This window comes from Pinus tabuliformis, chromosome 4_2 (genome assembly GCF_031772625.1).
Source record: "Pinus tabuliformis cultivar Carrire ecotype Pingquan chromosome 4_2, CPIR1, whole genome shotgun sequence".
Classification (NCBI taxonomy): Eukaryota; Viridiplantae; Streptophyta; class Pinopsida; order Pinales; family Pinaceae; genus Pinus; species Pinus tabuliformis.
The window spans coordinates 714,482,920-714,505,035 of NC_142304.1; positions in this window are offsets into that span (position 1 = coordinate 714,482,920).

The following is a 22,116-nucleotide window of genomic DNA, read 5'->3' on the forward strand; positions in this document are numbered from 1 at the left end:
GTGATTTGATATTTGTTCTCATGACAGAAAAAGACTGCCTTTCTATCATACAGGTATGGGCTCCCCAACACCATGCCATAGATATCCAATGGTATTACATCCATCTCTACTTCGTCTACTAGCTTAGACACAATCACAAATTTGACTTTGCACTGCTAGGTTACATTCAATTTCGCTTTATCATGTATCCATCCCAGCGGGTAAGGTTTCGGGTGTGGTTTTGCCTCTAGGCCAAGTTTCTTTACCAGGGATTCTACAATTAAGTTTGCTTGGGACCCAGTATCAAACAGAGTTTCAACTTTGGTATGATTTAAAACAACTCCGATATGAAATAATTCAATTATTTTTCGATCATTCGAAAGGGACTCATCTACAGAACTGGTGCCTTCATGCGATTTAGAATTAACAGGAGGTGTAAGAGTACCTTCGGTTCCTGCTGCTGTGATCAGCGCTTCATCTCTCGAATCATATCCAAGGTCTTGCTGGGCCTTTGCCACTATCTTCTGCTTCCCTTTTCCTCCATACTTCTTTGGACACTTTTTTGGGTGCTGCTTCCAACAGTGATCGTCATCGTGGCCTTCTTTCTTGCAGTGATTGCAATAAGGCTACTCTCCTTCTTTGGTTGTTGTTGTTTTCTTCTCCTTCCCTTTCCATTTCGCTTTGGATTTGCCATTGGGAGGTTTTAACTGTGGCTTTCTGGACTGATCATCTCTTTCATTCTTGCCCATGTTCTCAATATGAATTGCCTTCACACTAGCTACGTCAATAGTGGTTGGTTCAAACAACAACAATGAATGCTTAATATATCTATGCAATGAGCCTATATACTTAGTCACAACTTCAGGTGTATCAAGTGCTATACTCAGATTCAGTGCTTGCTTCCTAAATTCCTCTGTAAAACTCTCAGCATCTTGCCCGTTGCCTTGCCTTAAATATTACCAATTCATCAAGGCTTTTCGCTTGTATCCTAGGGGATAAAACTGTTCCTTTAACACAGAAGTGAAATCAGGCCATGAGGAAAAGAGCTTACCCACATTCTTATTGGCTCTGCAATTTTCTCTCCCACCAAACGATAGCAGTATTGCTCAGCCGTAGAGAGGCTAGCTGGATCTTTGCCTCATCCTCCACGATCTGCGGAATCCTATAGTAGACCTCAATCTTCCTAATGCAATTATTAAGCTTTTCTACATTACTTTCACCATTAAACATAGGAAGATCAAATTTAAAATCTAATTTAAAGAATGGTTTCTTAGATGCATCTTTTGAATTTCTACGATTATGGTGGTGAGAGGAAGAAGAACCTTCACTCCCAGAAGGAGAAGGAGGGGGTTCTTCTCCACCATTCCCATGTGCTAAACCTTATCCTTTTGGGTTCCTCTCTTCTGCTTTCTCCAGCCTTAAAACTAGCTCACCGATATTCTCTGCCATTGAATAGAAAATATTTTTGAAATTACGCTCCTCTTCAATATGATCTTCATCTTCAGCCATGTTTCTTCTCCAAGGTGCACGCCCTGCCTTTGGATCGAAAGGTTCTAGTTCCCCTTCGCCTCTTTGAAGCCTGTTTCTTGTTACTATGCAAACATGCAATTCACATCTAAAAAGCCCTGCTCTGATACCACTTGATTGAGGATGTTTTCGTTTAAAGATGTATGAAAAGAATCACATGCAAAATTGCAGCTTAACACAGAAATTCAATGTACACTTAAGAAAATAAGAAGAAAGCACACAAAGGCACAAAAAGAAGACACCAAAGCATGATAACAGAGTTCGTCCAAGTCAGACTACATCTCCGAGCCCAGCTCAACAATGGGGAGGAATTTATATTAAATGGCATGAAATAAGAGAATTATAATCAAAAAATGTATACAAGAGGCTTATACCTCCAATCTGAAAGATGGCTGTGAGATGGATGCCTCAAATGGAGAAGCGGGCAACATCAAAGCATCTGTGGTGCTGAAAGAGGCTTAAAACATCTGAAACTTGTCCCAAAACAGACAAAATGCACTCTCAGCCTCCTGCCAATCGAAACAACGTGCTGCCAAATGCATCCCCCGTGCTCTTTCCATCTATCGTGTTTTTATAGTGGGTTTTTGGAAAAGATCCCATTTAAATCGGGGTTGTCTGGTTCACAATGGAGGCCGTGACGTGGAAGGATCGGTAGGCACAACCGCCCCTTAAAATGGCCTCTTTATCGTTGAAATGAACAATACCCAAAAATCCCAAAAACACTAAAATTCAACCAAAATCTTCAAGCCCCGGACTTCAAAAATCATTAAATCGTACCTACGTTCTTATTGTGTCCGATCCCGGGAGCGCAATCAGCATATCGAGGGGTGTAATAGTCCTGTTACTCGGGGATTGCCGACCGTCGATCACCGATCGCCGATATCGCCGCCGGCCGATCACATCAGCATCTCACTCATATATCAGCCCGGTGTCCCAATAACGATCCCGCCGATCGTTTTATCGTTGATTGCTCTGCCTGCGCCGATACATATATATAAGACCTTCCTCTGACTCGATTGCCTCCTGGTCGCCGATCCGATAATCAGAGATCGGTGATTGGGGATTCCACTGCACCTTTCTTAAGTCCACCTCCATGAATCCTCCGATTGCGATTTTTCCTTTAAGGCTTAAAACCCATTTTTAAAGGAAAATCCTCATTTTCTTAAGGAACATAGTACCCTTCTCTTCGCGATAACTTCATTATTCGTACTCGGATTGAAGTGCCATTTGCATCGTTGGAATCAGGATGATGAGATCTATGCTTTGGTCTTGAGTTGACTTCATTCTGAGAACTTTGATTCTGAGCTTTTCCATGCCATTGTATCTGAAGATCCACCTGGATCAACAAGTTTTGTCATGTTCCTTCTGGGCCTAAAGAAAAATATCATCTATGTTGCAGTTTTGGAAGACCGTGGTTATGATGAGGTCTTCTGCCAAGGAAAGGCATTCCCGAGACACATAACCATGGGATAGGTGAAGCATATTGAGGCTTGTTTGAAGAACTTGTACAAGCTAGATTTGGAGGATTGTGCTGCATTGAGCACAAAGGCAGAGAAGGTGCAAATTTGTGATGTCGGTAAAATTTGGCATAAAAACTTAGCCATTTGCATCATTGCACTTTAAAAATTATGCAGTAGATAACCACAATAATTCCCAAAGGAGCACTTGAACAACATGATGTATGCAAAATATGTACTTTGGGCAAGTACACAAAATCCACTTTCCATGATCAGGACAACAAAGCACATGCAGTCTTTGAAAAGATCAATTTTGATGTTTGTGGACCTTTCTTAACAACCTTCATTCTAGGTACAAATATTTTGTCATTTTTATTGATGACTTCTCACAGAAGTGTTGGATCTTCTTCATGTTGAAGAAAGATGCGACATTCTCCAAGTTCGTAGAATTCAAGACACTAGTTGAGAAAGAAGTGGGAAAGAAAGTGAAAGCTCTCAGGAGTGATAATGGAGGTGAGTTTTTGTCGAATTAATTTAGTTATTTTTGTGCAAAAGAAGGCATTTGATGGGAGTTGACAACACCCCACAACCGATAGTAGAATGGGTTGGCTGAGAGAAAGAGTTGAAGCATTATGGGAGCAACAAGGGAGAGGTTGCATGACCAAGGCCTACCTCTACACATGTGAGTTGAGGCACACAACACATAAATATATTTACATAACCTGAGTCCTAATCATATTTTAGGCATTATTACACCGGAGGAGTCTTTCTCGGGGAGGAAGCTATATGTGTCTAAATTTAGGACTTTTGGAGCCTTTATTTACTGCCATATCTCTAAATAATCAAGGAATAATGTAGAGCTAACAATAGAATTAGGGATATTTGTGGATTACACAAAAAATTTCCACAACTGTTGTGTGTACTTGCCATCCATCAGAATGACATTTGTGGGAAGGGATGTAAAATTTGACAAAGATAAAGCCATGTTGTGCTCTCTTGAGAGGGAGTTTTAGATCCCACAAGAAGAGGCGATTTTAGCTCCAAAGGAGGAACCTCAGGAAGTTGTGGAGCATGAAAAAATTGAGGAGCAGAGAGTGGAGATAGCCACTCAATTAGAACCATCTAGAGAAGGAAGAAAAAGGACCACGAAAGTTGAGAGACTTGTTGGTCAGGTAAATCCCCTCTGCGGACAGAGGCGATCCCACTAGCCTATAACAGAACTAGCCACAATCAAACCACGCTGCTACGCAAGTTCCTAGTTATGCATCAAAGGTGAATCAAGAAGACCAACCTGGAGTCCAACGCTATGATTGAATCAGAGTTGATATCCCCGCTCCCTCGCTCCAACAGATCATAAACGAACACCTGCACATGCAAAGGAAGAGACAGATACCAACATAAAAACTACCAAGGCACAACTATATTTCAGTGAGAAAGGAAATAAATCAACACATCACCATAATAGACAATGAGATTGGAACTATAATAGCAGTCGCTCATCAATTAATAATAAACAGGAAAAGTTACAACCATTGTTCTGACGTCGACCCTTCTCCTGGCTGGGCGAGTAACTATATGTGTCTTGCAATGCATCTCCTCTCCGGCAGCATAACCTCTCTAGCACTCACTAGCATTCCTCCAAGAACTCAAGAACTCAACATCTAACACTCCATGACTAACGATTATCACTACTATCACTAGCTTGTCCAATGCATAATGACAAGCTTATATAGATGAAGAAAGGAGGAGGATACGATGAACCGGGACACCTTTTGTGGATTAACATTATCCCCAAAAGCCATTAAAGATGGAGATAGGATAGAGCTCGACATAAAGCTGATTTTTTATCCTCAGAAAAGCTCCATGTAATGAAGGAAACAACAGTCGGACGTGCGTTAAGGCAAAAAGCATGACTAAACTTGGTTGGCGCGACTGTTGCTCTAAGACAGGGCGCCAATGGTCGCGCCCTCTTTTGAGGATCTCCATGATTGGCGCGGGTAAGACACTGTGGACTTGCGCCAATGGAAAAAGAGCACTTTTCAGGGATAATCTGCAGAAGATGTCTTCAGGGAACATGGAATACATACTCAGGGAAACATAATGTAAGTGTTTTTAGACTTTGTCACTTCTTATAACTCCCGGGATGAGTCCTCCAAGGTACGACAAGAGGAGTAACAGGGATGGTGACAAATTACTGTGTAACAAGACTTGTGCAGGATTCTAGGGAGAATGTGGGTGCTTCATCAAATCAGCGTAGTCCGAGAAGATCACCATATCGGTACACTGGCTACATGGATATAATGAATGAGCTTGTAGAGACTAAGGAATCCTCTTTTGAGGAATCGATAGAGAAACCTGTGAGGGTTGATGCAATGGTGGAGGAGTATAAATACATTGTAAAGAACGGTGTTTGGGACTGGGTCTCATGCATTACCTCCTCGAATTTGAAGTATGGAAAGACATCGGGGAATTGTTTGTCTCTCAGGGCAAGTGTGTCAACGAGATAATAGGCTAGTGTGTCTCCTATCTTGTTACAACAATTAGAGGTGGCCCATTGTTTGTGTAATTATATTTTCTTTCAAGGGTGCATGAGTTTTATAAATATGAAAAGTTTCCATCTTTAGTCAAGATGGAAAGCTTCTCAATTACTTGCTATATCTCCTAAGTTTTATCATTACAACACCAAAATTTATTAGAGGCCAGTTGTAAAATGTTGAAACTATGTCAAATGTTGTAAAAAAACCTATAAGGGGAAAGTGGAAAAGAATCACTAGGAGAGATGATAATATAACATAGTTAACATCAATTTGGAAGGGAAAAACCAAAAATTTAGGACTACTTGACATTGAACATCAATGGATAGGATGAGGTTTTGGCTGAAATGAACTAGCTCACTTAAGTTAAGGTGTCAAACAAAATATGGAAAGAACCAAAGGAAGAACTGCAAAGCAGGTGTCAGGAATTTATTCAAATGTTATTGTTAAAGAGGACATGGACTTGATTTTAATTCTTCCTATATATGATATATCAAGACTTTAAATCTAAATATTTTCTCATTATCTTTCCTAGCTAGAGTCCTAGACTAAAACTAGCTATCAAACACTCTTTGTGATGTCACAAACTGATCTTTTCGATCTCGATGAATGGCTTAGTGTTGCTCCTTAATTCATGAATGTGGTGATGGAATGCATATTCTCTTTACAATACTTTCCATTAAATATCATGAATATTCTCTAACAGAACTTGACATTCTTTCTCTTCTCTATTCAACGCCGAGATGTGGTTAGATATTTACTCTAAGATATACATAAAATGGTTATATTTCCACTTTTAGTATTTATTTAGTAATTGTGTTCACATTTCTACCTCGTACTTATGTTGGATATATATTTAGTTCCATCGACTTAATTTAGTGGTGATTTTTTGGATATAATAAAATTTTTTTATCTATGAGACACGTTTACATTTGTGTTATCTTTTATCACTAGATATTGTAAATAATAAATATTCATTTATTGTCTTAGATTAATGGCTTGGATATCTTGATGATATTTTCATATTGGATTTTATACTTGATTCATGGCTTTGATACAACAATATCTACACAGTTTAACTACTACTTAAATAACCCTCATTTTCGGGGGCATTCTGAATTTTATTTGCACCTTTCACTAAGCTGTAGCATTATGGTTGAGGTTGAATTACTTTTTTTGTGGACAAAGCCATTGGAAATTCAATTAGTAGGAGATTAATGGGGATGGATTCATCCTCCACCTTAGTCATGCGGTACCCAAGGATTATTCGGTGTCAAATCTATATCATGATTATGGTAGTTTATCTAATAGACACTGTCATAGATGCATCAAATCAGTTGGAGCACTCACTTCTTTCTTGATGCTTGTGTCTAATGACGATATGCAATAATTAATAGTTAAGAAATACATTTTGGACCAAATTCATCTGATTTCATAAACTGTCATAATTTTGCTTGTTTATCCTTCAATATGCTAGAGTGCGTGAGATGAAAAAAAGAAAAATATTAAAAAAAATGTTCATATTAGTGCAAGACATTTTGAAATGGTCAGCATCATGAAAGCTAGATTGTAGGTTCATCATAGAATACAATGAAAATTTTCAAATTTAGATGGCAAAAACTGGTGTATTTGCTCAAGGATGGAAGGAAGGACTGAAAAACAAGTTCTTCATTCTTATAGGTGTTGTAATTATTTCTATTTCTGAGTATTAAGTGTGAAATGTGCCAATTCATATTTTTGCATACTTAAAGGTGTTGTGACTATTAAGGTTCTTAATTTCCTTGGTGCTTAGGGAAGCATATTATTGTAGTTTGGCCATCCAATCTAATGGAAGAATAAGCATATAACAGAACATCTTTTATTGGTATTTGTTTTGATTCTAAGGAGAAATATAAACTTTATAGATTGAAGCTTTTAAGGTCGGATGATCAATTACAACCGCATCAATTCATTAACATCCCTGAGCATAGAACCAAAGCCCAATTGTTGTGGCTCCAAACATATCTAGAAACATTCTTAAATAAATCTTTCCTATCAAGATTTCATGCCCAGTTGCAGCCACACTAGCCTTTTGACATACTAAGAAGGAAGTTGAATCATTTTTTCTAACAAAGTTTCCATTTTTAGCAATCTTACAAGCTCGCTTGTTAACTTACACAACCATATTCACATTAGGCTTCAGTGGATAGGGTCAAGGAATTCAAATGAGACATGGGATGAATTATAGACAATGCGGAGCCTCTTCCCCCAAATGCTTGACCTTTGCATATGCTTCTAAACACTATGACAAGCTATTGTCTCATTAAACTCTAGTCGTCAAGAATGTTTCCCTGAGATGAATATAGAGATGGGATTGCAATAGAGGTACTAGAACAACATTTCCCAAAATGTTTTTTTCTACTATTCTAATAAAACACCCCACTAAAAATGGTCAAACCTAAACTATAATTTCCATGATTTGGTATGAAATTGATGTTAACTTATAAGCAACAAGCTCTTAGATCTCTCATCATACGTTATATATTTGGTTAGAAGAAAATAGTGGGAACACGAATAAGATAAGTGATCAACATTTAAAATTCTCACAAGAACAAAAATAAGTTGTTTAATGTTCTAAGAATGCAACCCAACTATTGCAATTAATGATTTTGAGACCAGGTGTTAAGGTAATTGGTGAACAATAATAACTACTACAACTAATGCTTTTGAATCTTAAAGTACATTACCTTCCAAATAAAACTAAAATACGTTACCTAATTACCCTCCTACATAGAGCATGGTGAAAATCATTTTCTCTCCACCATCACAGCGATTTTGCAGGCTCAGGGAGAGCAACGAAGTGTTGCATAAGCCATTAGGGCATAGTTGTGCGCTTGAGATGAGTTGTTTGAGAGATGAAACACGGAAATAGAGGAAAGTGAACCGAGAGGGAGAAGGCAAGAGATATAGCAGTTGGAAATCTGAGTGATAAGAAGGAAACACGGAGAAGATTGAGAGATAAGCCGAGGAGATTAGCAGAGAAACCGGAGTTAGTTAAAGAAAATCTCGTGAGAAACAAGGTAAGATCGAAACTTGATCTCCCTCAATAAATGAAATAGATGTTTTATGAGAAAATCTCGGGATTCTTTTTATAAAAAAAAATTTAGACTCCAGGATATGGGAAGCACTCCAACCTCCATTTTTCATTTGTTAAATGTTGTCTCTGCCATCAGTCAAAGTGTAAGATTTTTGGAACGGAGTTTAATAAGTGGCAAACATTATGAAATGTAGGATGGCTGAGCCACGACATAGAGAAAAATAGGGAAAATAATTGCAAACAGGTAACTCAACTCAGATCCTCCACGTTCACTCATGAAATTTCCAAATTAAATGATGAAACAAGATGTTAATTAAAGTTTGATTGCATAATTAAATGCTCTCGCCGAGATTGAGTAATGAAACAAAGTGTTTAGTTGTAGTTTTGATTACATAAACACATGTTTTTGCCGAGTTAAAACAGTGTTTAGTTGCAGTTTTGATTACATAAACACATGTTTTCACTAAAGATTGGGTGATGAGACAGAACGATAAGTTAAAGTATGGATGCATAAATACATGTCTTCACCAAATTGGTCAATGAAATAGATTTTTGAACTTGTATTGGAATGCATAAAACAAATAAATTCGTTGAATACATAGTGAAATATTTATGGTTGATTGCATAAACAATGGGTTCAATTGCATAAACAGTGAGTTCAATTGCATAAACAGTGGGTTCAATTGCATAGGCAATAGGTTTAACTCCACACAATGGCCTTAATTAAACAACCAGTGAAAGAAGAAATAACTCCAGTCTGACATATGAATGAGTTTTATGACCATAGGAGAGTTATAAGAAGAATGAAATTGAAAGGATAAGTCATGGTATGACTTTGTTTTTATAAAAAACATTCAAAATCAAAACAGAGTTCGATTTCCAATTTCTTTCTTATAAACACTGATATGCATAAAGAGGAATACTTCATTTATATGGACAAAGCAGAGTTTTGGTGAAAGAAGAACAGAGCCAAGAATGGATTTTACATCAGAATAAGTAGTTTGTTTTTTTTGCATTCACAAAGGTTAATGTTTAAAAAAAAAACAGTGATTCATTGTTGTAGTTAAACAGAGACTAAAACAGGCCTGGCTTTATTATTTCTAAAGAGTATCAGGAGAAAGGTAAGCCTCATACAAACTGAATCAAAAAGGATTTTTATGCATGAATGATTGTTATTTCCATTGTTAAAATTGAAGTCAATGACAGTAGAAGGGTATATCCACTGGTTTTCAGAAAATATGACCACCAGAATAGAACCGAAATTTCAAATTGAGCAATGGAAAAAGGAAACAGTAGAAAAATTATATCAAGTAGGTCTTATAGGGTTTCTACAGAGGTTTAATGGTCAGAGTGGGGATATAACCAGGGAGTTTGTGAATAAATATACCTAGGATCAAACAATGGTAGGAAACTTAAGCATTCTATTGACTACATAATACATCTCCCAAGCATTAGATTTTCCATTGATAGGGGAAAACTATCATTTGTGTCTCATTATATGGCAAAAGCAAAAAAGTACTCAAATGAAAAAAGATTAAAAAAAATAATATAAAAATATCAATTAAGTGAGTTGAGTTTCATACTTGTTAATTATAAAAAATAAATGCTAAATTTGTAACAAAGCTAACTCACAATAAATTTTGGTAAAAGCTATAGTGAACCTATTTAATGGGTTTAGAAAATATAAATAATGTTATAAAAAGTAAATACTAAATTTGCAAATAAGTCAACTGATAATAAATATTGGTAAAAACTATGGTTAATCACTCACAAAATATAAAAAACTTTATGTAAAGTTAAATTAAATGCTAAAACTCTTTAAAAATATATATAAAAATAGAATTAGAATTTCTAAACAATTAATTTTATATATTATATTTTGAATAATATAAAATATGTTATTATAATCATAATTAAAAATTTTATTATCAAAAATTTAAAATATATTTTCAAAATTTTCAAAAAATAATTTTAACATTTTGTTATATGTTATTTTCAAATTTCTATTAAAAAAAATTGATTTTATAAACTTGAAAGGGTAGTTTATTGGGTCACGGTTTTATATATACGAAAAGATGATCATTTTTACTAGTATTTTAATAATGAATAAAAAATATGCTCACTTTTTATTTTTAAATTTGTTTAGCAATCTTTAGAATGTTTACAACAGAACTCTTAAAGAAATTGGAATTGAAAAACATAAATCAATAGAGAAATGGGGGGTCGCAGTTTTGTCACTACTTAAAAATTTATGTAAAATACTAATGATATCTTTTAAAGAAAATGAATAAATTAGATAAAAAATATATATTAAATTTTAGAAAAAATATGACATGAAAATGAATTTAAATTGACATGTTTTGTCTTCTTTTACCACCACCTAATTTTTTATGATTTTGTAAATTTATGAGTAAACTTTCCAACTCCATTTATTTTTATAAAACTTCTTTGCCACAAAAAGGGAAAAAGTGATACACATTAACATGCTTTTACAATATACATTTCAAGAAGAGAGCATGGACTTTCTTCTTGGAAAAAAATAGGAAGGGAGCCTTTGATAGAGCCAAAGGCATACCCAGGGAGTGGTTCAATGAGCCATGGGGAGAGCTAGTCTTGATCATTTAGAAATTCTTCACATGTGAGAGAGGACAGAGTGTGGCACACTTGTATCATGTCAGGCTCCTCCAACACATTAAAGGGGAAGTCAAAATAAACTTGCCATATTTCTTCTCTCGAAGTCTCATCAAAATGATAGAGTCAGTAATAAATGAGAAAAAACCAAGAGAAGCTCAAGTCTATCATCAGGGACTAATAAAAATACTTGTAGAGAATCAAGTCAAAACACAGGGCATAATTTGGAAAGAGTTTTTAATCCAAAACCAATATGAAAAACATGTCATTAAGGAACAGAACAAAACAGAGCACGAAACCAGGGGCATCATGAATTCACCACTTTATCCTAGAACCATGTCTAAGAAGAAAAATAACATTGTTATGGTTGAAAAGGAAACATCCATCATATCCACTCCTAGGAGGCTTAGGAGAAAGAGCCCAATAGAAACAAGTACCAGGGACCAAGAAGTACAAATTGTAAAAACATGTTCTATAGAGAAACAGGTAGAGGATATAATCGGAAGATTAGATTAAAAAACTCCAAAAAAAAAACTATATTTTGATAATGTGGAAGCCACATCATTTGCAAAAGACACACAAGAAATAAAAAAAGAGTTACACTTGAGCAAAATCAAAGAATTGACAGACTAGCTAGAAATAAACAAGATTCTGGGAAAGCACTTGAAGAAGGAAAATAAGGCATTCAAGAAAAATAATGCAAAGTTAGTAAAGGAGAATGAATAATTAACTGAAGAGGTAGGCAAACTAAATATAAAGAATGACATACTTTGAAAACAGACATTCAAGTGGCTTAAATATAAGAACATGTGGAAGAACAAATATGAAAAACAGAAGGTCAAGGCTACTATGTATAAAGAAGAACACAACATGGGGATAGATTATCTGTTAAAGGCAGCACAGCGAGAGGAATCACAGTCAGGAACAAGATTCATAGCAAGGGCCAGGAGATCCAAGAGGAAGAAATAAGCATGAGGACATGCTTGTGAATCAACAAGGGGGAGATGTTGGCCCTCATTTTTTGTCCATTTTTTCTTAAGAAAACCTACTTAATTCTTATATTATCCATCCATTTTCCATCACATCCACCTCATTTTGATGTATTTTATGCATATTCAGGTATTTAATTTTAATTTTGCAATTTCTAGAAGTTTTTATGAAAATTGAATTTCAAGTGCAATTTTTGGACAGAATCATAAATTCCCATAATAGTTATATAGATGTCATATTTACAAGACACCTGGGCACGAGCTGGATACATATATGGAAATATTGAAAAGTAAGATTGAACTAACTCCAATTAGTTTGGTCAAAAAAAGCTAAATCAGGCCCGGTCAAAGTTGGTCAAATAGGACTAGTCATCCAAAATATCCCTAGGAAATAGGGCAGTTTTATGATTTCATGGGATTGTCCATATTTTTAGTAATAGATTGGATGGATTTGACTTGGATAGGTGGACATGGATAGATATAGTTGTTAGAGATACTTTAGATCAATTTGTTTCATATTTAAGCCAAAACTTTGAAGGCTTATGGCATGCAGAGTTTGTATAATTTTATGTTGAGACATTTGAATATTTGAAGTTAATTTGAAAGATTTGCTCTACTTCCATTTTGTTGTTCATTGGTGTGTATGATTGACTGAAGTTGCAGTAGTTGATAACCTCTTCAAGTGTGCAAGGCAATGGTGGAGGACCCCCACTCCAAGCTAAGTACACTTCATTATTAAACTAGCTTAATTTTCATGAATTAGTTGCTTCAGATTTGTTTACTTGTTTTGTTTCAGATTTGCTTACTTGAATTGATGTGTGATGATTTATGTTGCTGATGAATCTTAGTTTGTTTATCATTTTGATGAGAAGGGACAACAAAGTGTTCAATTTGAACTCTCCTTCTATTAAATTAATGAATCAAAACTAGAATTCATCTTTATTGTGTTCAAGCAGTTTTATGCAATTTCAGTTTTCTAACAACAGCATAATGATAAATGAATTTGTGATAAGGAATATCGAAGATCTCTTAAGTTAGGAGTCTCCTTGATTGTTTATTTACGCATCTTAAGCTGTTGTTAATTAATGATTTTTTATTTCTATTCATCAAGTGATACTGTAGAGGAATGACACAAATGGATCTCCTAAGTTAAAAGCCATTTCATCTCTCATATATTGCAGAAGTGAATTAGAAATTATTTAAATAGATTTATATTTGTAATATGCACTTCCTTAATTCTTTATATTTTATCTTCTAAGCTTGGCTACATTTGATATCCATACATTGTGGACATGCGTCCAAGTTTTACAAACCTGGATTGATAATGAAATACTTGTGTTAATAAATTAGCCCAACACCTTACTTGTGCACACATAAGTGGATCAAACCCAACTCCATGTCCTTCTTCAAAATTCATCCCCATGTTGGGCGGGAATTGAATATGTATCACGAACGAGGGATCCTCGGACAAGTGGTAGACACCACTATTGATTGGAGACTGAGTGGTATTATACTTTTATGGCTCCGATGTTACCTCAGATGATAACATGGTGTAGTACTTATATCAAATTGGTTGTCAAATGGTTCAAGAAAACGATGCAAGAACAATATAGTATTTGTTGTGATAACTTTACCATGTGAAATGATGTTATGGTTATGGTGGCTTACCATCGACAAAGGAGACATCATGTTGAGAGGAGGCTACTTGGGGTTCAATGCAGGAACTCTAAGTTTTATTTGTTCGAAGGAGTTGTCATTTTGAGTTTTCTTTTAATCTAGGGAAGTGAGGAAAGTTTCCAAGTGGCGTTGAGCATCACCTAGGAAACTTCCCTTGGCTTGTTAGGTTCATATTATGGCTATTGGACCATAGGGCTAGTAATTACTTTGTTATCTTGAAGTTTCCATTTTCAAATGTGGTTCATGGTTACTATTCAACTTCTATGTAGGGTGGTTTCTTTAGGAAGAAGCAAAAATTTGGACAATTTGTGTGGTTCAAGCCTTGGGCTACCTCTGAGCTTCCTTTCCCAACTTTCATGGCTCTCTATGAAGGTGGTAATAGGTAGGTGTGGGCTGAACCTTGTTGGTTAGCAAAGGTCGGGGGTGGTGGTTTCCATGCTTGTGTGGAACAAGTTGATTGGCTTGTTTATGGTTTATATCCAATGGCACATCGATGTCAAGGGCAAACTAGCTTAGATGCCAACAAAGGTAGTTGGAAGGGCCATGGACGACACCATTAATCACAAGCACTAACCTCTTGTGTGCAAGTAGCAATGGAGGAGGCCACTAGTAAATTCCTCGCCACTACCCTGTCTGTAATACAAGTGGAATTTTCTCTAGTAGAGGACACCATATTGTTGCAAAGGAGGAACATGTCATACATTGAATTATTGGTGGAGTTGGGAGATTGGGTGATTGATCCTGGTTGCACCCATATCTGAAAAATTCAATACTTCTAGGCAATGGATGTTTACTGATAGATGAAATCATTGTGGGTAAGGCCTTGTAAGAGAAAGGTGAATTGTAGATGAGAACTGAGATCCAACTAGAGGGCATCCAAAGGCAACTGAATCTTCTAGATCAAAAGCTCAAAATCTTTGTTGAATTTGATTCTAATATCGTCTTCACAAAAATGAAGACCACTATTATTGACCAAGACCCCATCGAGGTGGAACCACCCAACAACTAAATTTTCTTATGTGGAATCTACCAACTTTTCTTTCTTGAGTACTATGTTTTTAGTTATGTATATGAATTTCCTTATCATGCATGGCATAGAAATAAGAAGACACTAAAAAGTATAGTCTAATTTTTATAATGTAAATCCCTTTTAATCCATCATACATGATTCATCCATGTTGAAAGAAGTCTAATCACCCACCAGCTAATTTTTCTTATGTAGAATCTACTTACCTTTCTTTATGAGTACTATGTTTTTAATTATGTCTTATAAATTTCTTAGTCATACATGGCATATAAATAGAAAGGTACTAAAGAATATAGCCCAATTTTATAATGTAAATCTATTTTTATCAATCAAATTTGAATAAAACGGCTATTGTAATTTTTGAATTTAAGAAGTAATATAAAACAACTTAACTTTAAATATATATATATATATATATATATATATATATATATATATATATATATATATATATATATATATATATATATATATATAAAAGGAGTAAACCTCCAAACCATATTGAAATTTATATTTAGGCCGATAGGCCTTCCTCTGAAAGAGCATTTCGTCGTCCTTTTGATTCTCAGATAGACATCTGGCGCATCTGGTTTAATTGACATCTGGCCTGCGTTTATGTGCTCTGATTGACATCTGTTCAAGTTAAACATCTGTTCAAGTTAAATATCTCATACATCGGCATGGAAAGCGGGCTATACTATTAATCGGCATGGAAAGCGGGCTATACTGTTAATCGCCATAACTGTGGCATGCGGGGCACTGTTTCTTGTCAGCGCTACAGCCTGCCTGGTGATTTGTCTTGTGAAAATGGAGCGCAAGAGACGACGACTGAGAGAAACCAGTGGGTTACAAGAGAATAAACTGATCATGTTCTACAACCCAATTTCTTAGGCCAATGCTCTGGAAGCCGCAGGGCATTTTGATGAAGAACATATACTGAGCAGAACCAGGTATGGAATCGTGTTCAAAGCATGTTTGCAGGATGGAACAGTGCTATCAATCAGGAGATTAGCAGACGGACCAAGGAGAGTGTCTTCAGATGAGAAGCAGAGGCTTTGGGAAAAGTGAAGCACAAGAGTCTAACATTCCTGAGAGGATATTATGTGAACCAAGACGTGAGGCTACTGGTATACGATTACATGCCCAATGGAAACTTGGCAACTCTTTTGCAAGAAGCCTCTCATCAAGATGGCCATGTTCTCAATTGGCCCAAGAGGCATCTCATTGCTCTGGGAATAGCTTGCACCTGACCATTATCCATGGCGATGTGAAGCCAAACAATGTGCAATTCGACAGAGATTTTGAAGCCCATCTCTCAGATTTTGGCCTGGATAGACTGGCAGCCATTCCAGCAGATCCCTCTTCATCTGCACCCACCCCTGCTGGCTCTCTAGGGTAAGTTTCTCCTACCCCTGCTGGCTCTCTAGGGTAAGTTTCTCCTGAAATAAATTCAATGGGGCAGATGACAAAAGAATTTGATGTCTACAGCTTCGGAATTGTATTGTTGGAACTTCTTACTGGTAGGAGGTCATGTTCACCCAGGACAAAGATATAGTGAAATGGGTGAAGAGACAGCTTCAAACAGGGCAGATTTCAGAGCTGTTTGATCCAAGCCTTCTGGAACTGGATCCAGAATCTTCAGAGTGGGAGGAGTTTCTGCTGGCAGTGAAAGTGGCTCTTCTGTGCACAGCCCCTGATCCTCTGGACAGGCCATTCATGACAGAGGTGGTGTTCATGCTTGAAGGTCATCCATGCTGAGGCGGTTTCTTGATTTACAATAAATTAGATCCTCTCAATCCATGTTTCTTGGCTTTTTAAATTAATTCCTCTGAATTAGACCCTCTTCATCGACGCTGAGAGATGATTTGTTGTTTTTTTAAATTAGATCCTCTTCATCCATGCTGAGGCGGCAGCATAGATCCCTCGTTGCACAGAAAGCCAGAGAAACCGGGCCTGCCAATGTCACTGTTGAATATGGCTAGCATCGAAGCGTTTTTCTGGAGGAGAAATTCCTGTAAAGTGGAGATGTTAAAGATGGAGTAAACGGCGTAATTACACCTTCGTATACAGTGAGTGCATAGGGCAAGGAAAAAGGGATTGTCAATGTGGATTCATCCCTCGGAGAAAGGGATTGTCAATGTGGATTCATCCCTCGGAGGTAAACATTTTGTTGACTGACACTGTTTTTTGTATTTTATTGCTACGAAGATATTCAAAATGCCTAGCAGAATCTTTTACACAGTTTGGTCCTTCTGTTAGTGCTGCTGGAATCTGCTATAAGATTTACAGTTGGCAAATTGCAAGAATTGTCTGTTGTTAGTACTCAATCTACTGTTGCTGGTAAAATCATTACTGTTGTTTTATTTCTGTTGATGCTGCTGTTGGCACTTTCAGTTTCCAGATTTTTATTTCAAAACAATTTTAAAATTACAAAAGGATCAGATTAAAAGTTTTGGAACATAACAACGAGCCTTGACATTGCAATATGTCTTCGGCAATGTTAGTCAAATCTTGAGTAGTTATAGATTGTAATATTGGGCTGCAATTAAGCAATTTTTCAGGTGTGAGACCTGATATCACATATGCTATCAGTAATATAGTTAATTTCTTGTGAGGTCCTTATTCACAATAGTCTACAGCAGTTTAGCAGATTTTCAAGTATTTTATGTCCAACGGACTTCAGCATCACATCAGTGGGAGTTTGGACGATGCATTGCCGCTAATCAGATATTGTGATGTGGATGGGCAAGAGATTTTGATGTCGTGGGCCTACATGAGATTACTGCTTCAAATAGAAGGGTGGAATCGTCTCATAGGCCAGTAGGAAGCAGTCCAATATTTCTCTTTTGAGTGCGGAAGCAGAGTACCTAGCAGCTTTTTATGAAATCAAGCAGCTAGTCTGGTCAGGAGAGTTGATTGCAGATTTTGAAACGGGGCAGTTGAGTCCCACAGTTTTGAGATGTGACAACCAGAGCTGCATTGCCATGACAATCCACTTAGTTCACCAAGTGAAGAAGCAAAATGCACAGGTGGAATTTTGTGAGATTGGGTCAATTTTAGATAATGCATGAGAGAGAGCTTTTCAGAAGGACAAATTGCAATATTGCAAAGGTGGCTTCGGATTGAACTACAACATTGCCTGAGTTCAGGTAAATGTTTGACTGAGTGGGGGTGTTAAGTAATTCAAACTAAAATATTTACGTTTCAAGGGTGCCTTCATTTGTTTTCTTGGCCATGTTTTTGTCTGTGATAAGAATCCACATGGATGATTGGATCCGCATGAGCATAGATAGGCAAAGCGCGCGCAATGTTTGATGTGTAGATGCGGGATAATAATATATGCAAAATAAAGTGTTGCGGGCCAATATCTTTGCCGCATGTAATCTGTGAGTCTTGTGAATTTTAACACCACGCACGCAAAATACAAAGTGCTGAAACTTAGACAATATATATAACAGGTAACAAACTTGAATCAAGTAACAGCAACAAGAAAAGTGCAGCCAAACAATTCACAAATCAAAAAGGATGGAAATAAGGAACAAAATTATGCTTCTCTGGTCCGTCGGTCTGTGGTAGCTATCGAGGCAGAGGACCGCTACCTTAACGACCCGGGTTCAAACACTGGAGAGTATTAAGCCCTTGATTATAAGTTAGCCAAGTTCGAGAGGTTAGATGCAGCATTAATTCAAATAAAAAAAGTTTACATTTCTGCTTACTTCTCGACCCTGCAAATGACCTGGGAAATACATGAAAGCAAACAAAGTTTCATTTAAAAATATAGATGTTCGAGCCGCAACTCAGATTGCGCAAAACCAGATCACATAAAATACAAATTATTGGAGTAGTGTTGCCGAATTTGAGTTATTACATAAATATCAGCAGATAGACAAGGTTGATCGAAGGGTTTGAAAGATGTAATTGCAGACTAATGGTCATGGTTCCAAGTATTTCACACTCCCACCGCCACGGTAGTGTCATCTGTCTGCTCGCAGGAGCAGGTACTTTGCACATCACTGGAGTCCACTCGGGATGTGTCCGCAGCTGGCAAGATCGGAAAAATATTGGGGCAGCGTCTCCTCTTCTAGGACATCCCCGCAGTCTCAGTCTTCATGAAGAGGGAACAGGTTACAGCAATACCACGGGAAGGTTAAGTCCCTCATTGATGGCTTGAGAGACTCCGGTATTCAACTCATCTGAATACGATGCCAACAAAATATTGATGTACATAGCCCATGTTAAATTCTAATTTTGAACAGCGCGGCGGCTTTAGGAAAACCACCCCGGTCTCCCCGCACCACCTTTCGGCGAAGGCGGTTTCCGTAGCGGGGGTGCCGCCGCAATCACACTCCGCCACGCGTCCCTAGTACGACACCGAAAACCGCCCTCTCCCTGGCCGCTAAAGGTCGTTTTGTTTGCACGACCTTGACGTGCGAATTGCGTTGGATCGGGTTAGGAGGCTCGGATCTGCGCGAAGCTGCGCGGACTTTAACGACCGGGCCCGACGAATGAGGTGGCGAGACGTGGCACCGAAGTGACGTCAGCCGACCCCACCCGCGTCAAAATGAAATTTTTTTTGGTTGACCGCCGCGGAAGAAAGGTCATGAAATTTAATGTGTCTACGTAGAATTAGGTGGCGGCTTTTAATGTGGTGATGGGCATACGTCTCATATGTTATTTTTATATATGTTTTATATATCGTTATGTAAGTCCGTGTGTGGCAAGTTTTTTTTATGTAATGTGTATTGTGGCTGCGGTAGCGCACAGTGGTGTGGGCGTTTTTTTTGGTGCACAGCAGTGCGATAATTTGGAATACCACAGGGGATGTAATGCTTTTTTTCCCCATTGTAAAACTGAAGTTTATGTAATTTCCACAGCAGTGGAAAATCTGTGAGAGCAAAAGAGCTTTGTTTTGTAAATCCCTCTCTGCACAGAGGATGAAATATGTATCAGTCTTTTTGTTTTAAATCAATAGAAATGTGTTGTGACTGTGTAATGGACTGTGTTCTGAGTTAATTTTTTTTTAAAGAGGTTCTCTGCAAAAGATCCTGGACAGAAGAAACAGAGCATTGCCTCTGTGGTGGTTATTTTTTTTGGTTTTGGTATTTTCCCATCAAAAATACCCAACATTGGTATCAGAGCTGGTCCAGGCTCTTTAAAGAAGTTAAAGAAGCTGAAGGGAGAAGGTTGTTGCTGCAGCAAAACTTCTCAGGCAGACAGAAGACTCAGACAACGAAGGATTCAGGTATTCTTCATAACTATCTTGTTTGTTACTGAAGAGACAGTCAGTTTTTTTTAAATACACAATCAAGGAATGGCTAGCACAAGCACTGGTATGGGTATGTTTAATACCCAGCTCCCACAGTTTAATGGGAAGAACTATGACTACTGGTCAATAACTATGAAAGCCCTGTTTGCCTCTCAAGACTTATGGGAAATAGTTGAGGAAGGTTTTGATGAACCAGCAGATGAAACTGAGTTCAATGCATTAACTCAGGGAGAGAAGGATCTGCTGAAGAGCAATAAGAAAAAGGATTCAAAAGCCCGTATGTTGTTGTATCTAGCAGTAGACCAGAGTGTGTTTCCAAGGTTAGCAGCAGCTAAGACAGCAAATGAAGCATGGCAAACCCTCAAGACAGCCTATCAAGGCATGGAGAGAGTGAAGACAGCAAAACTACAATTGCTGAGAAAGGATTTTGAGAACTTGAACATGAAGGAGTCAGATAACATTGACTCATTCTTCACTCATGTGATTGGTGTAATCACACAAATGAGAACTCATGGAGAAACCATTGAAGATAGAAGGATTGTGGAGAAAATATTGAGGGTCTTACCCTCAAGGTTTGATGCCATAGTCACCACCATTGAAGAGACAAAGGATCTCTCAAACTATTCAGTTGATGAGCTACATGCATCACTGATAACACATGAGCAGAGGTTGAGTAGGAAAACAATGTAAACTTTGAAACGGGAACTGATACTGTTACCCGTTTTGTAGAGATAGCAAAAAAGTGACCCGATTTTGAAAAGGGGTGATGCAGAATACACATGTTTTGTAGAGATAGCAAAAAAGTGACCCGATTTTGAAAAGGGATGATGCAGAACACACAAGTTTTTTTTAGAGCATAGTTTTTGGCACTTTAATTTTTTTTTATTTTTTTTATGTACATTGTGTTTTAGAATGGTAGTGATTTTCATGCTGATTTTAAAAAGTGGTTATTCTGCATCAGACCCTTTTTTTAAAAGACCTATTTTTTGACTTTAACTTTTCTAATGTATGTAATGTAAATAATTATTTTGTAAATTTAATAATTTTGGAAGTGGTCTTCTTCTTCATATTTTCTTGTTTTTATTTTTATTTTTATTTTTTTTGGTAGTGAGGTTTTTATTGATTTGCATATTTAAAAAAGAAGGTCAATATTTTGCATTTTCCATATTTTACATATTTATACATCGTTAATTAAATTTTCAATCCAAATGAAATAATTGTCTCTAAAAAACAAATATAAAATTATATATAAAAAAAGACAAAAATAAAAAATAAAAAAGTGTTAAAAAAAAATTTATCTTATAAACCATAAAACACTTTGGAAAAAAAAAAAAAAAAAAACAAAATTACATATATAGATATATATATATTAAGTCGATAAAAATTGAGAAATTAAAAAAAAAAAAAAACATTAGCAAAAACTAGGAATAAAATTTTAAAAACAAACTAGTTAAAAAAAAAAAAATAGAAAATTAACCAAAAAATAAATTAAAAAAACTAATAAAATAAATATTAAAAAAAAGGGTTAAAAAAATTATTTCACAAAAAAAAACATTAGCAAAACTGGAAAAAAATTAAAAAATAAAAACTAGTTTAGAAAAAAAAATAGAAAATTAACGAAAAAAATTGAAAAAATAGTAAAATTAATATTAAAAAAACAAAAATAAATTCAAATTATAAAAAAAAAAAAAAAAACAAAACAAAAAAAAAGTAATTTTTATTAAAAAAAAAATGTAATTATTTTTTATTAAACATATATATATATATATATTAAAATTTATTTTTTTTAAACAACATTTTTTATTATTTAAAAAAAAATTATAACTTTTTTAAAACAATTTTTATTTTTATTTTTATTTTTTTCCCTAAAAATACAAATTATTAAATCTACGTTTTATATTTAAAAAAATAAATAAAAACTAAATTTAAAAAAAAAAAATTTAAATTTCTTTT